This window comes from Penaeus monodon, chromosome 19 (assembly GCF_015228065.2).
Source record: "Penaeus monodon isolate SGIC_2016 chromosome 19, NSTDA_Pmon_1, whole genome shotgun sequence".
In the NCBI taxonomy this organism is placed as follows: Eukaryota; Metazoa; Arthropoda; class Malacostraca; order Decapoda; family Penaeidae; genus Penaeus; species Penaeus monodon.
The window spans coordinates 1,803,349-1,803,653 of record NC_051404.1 but is presented as its reverse complement, the minus strand read 5'-3'; the positions used below and the strand labels follow the sequence as shown (position 1 = coordinate 1,803,653).

Genomic DNA, 305 nt, shown 5'->3' with positions numbered 1-305 from the left:
ATGCATCGTTTATGAACATAACGGTATATTCCTTACCTGTGGGATTCCCTAGGCCCTCGCGAGGCTTAGGGAAGTCCGCGATATAACGGGCCTTTAAACGACCTATTCATACTTTCATCTATTTTTTTCTGATTCGTAAGATTTTTATGTTCGTTTTTTGGGTTTGAAACGAATGTTACTTTTTTTGTTCGTTTTGTGTTTAGATTTACTTATGCATTTTTTGTTATTCTTATTTTTTTTTATTATTATTTTTTAAATAACTATCTTTGTTTTTATTATTTCTTGTTCGTTCCTCCCTTTTTAAG

At 31.1% G+C, this 305-nt stretch overlaps 1 protein-coding gene across 1 annotated transcript in view; it reads left to right on the top strand.

Annotated features, from left to right (window-relative positions):
* LOC119584951 overlaps positions 1-305 on the top strand; it is a 7,647-nt gene that overhangs the window by 866 nt on the left and 6,476 nt on the right. The gene's annotated exons all lie outside the window — the stretch shown is intronic.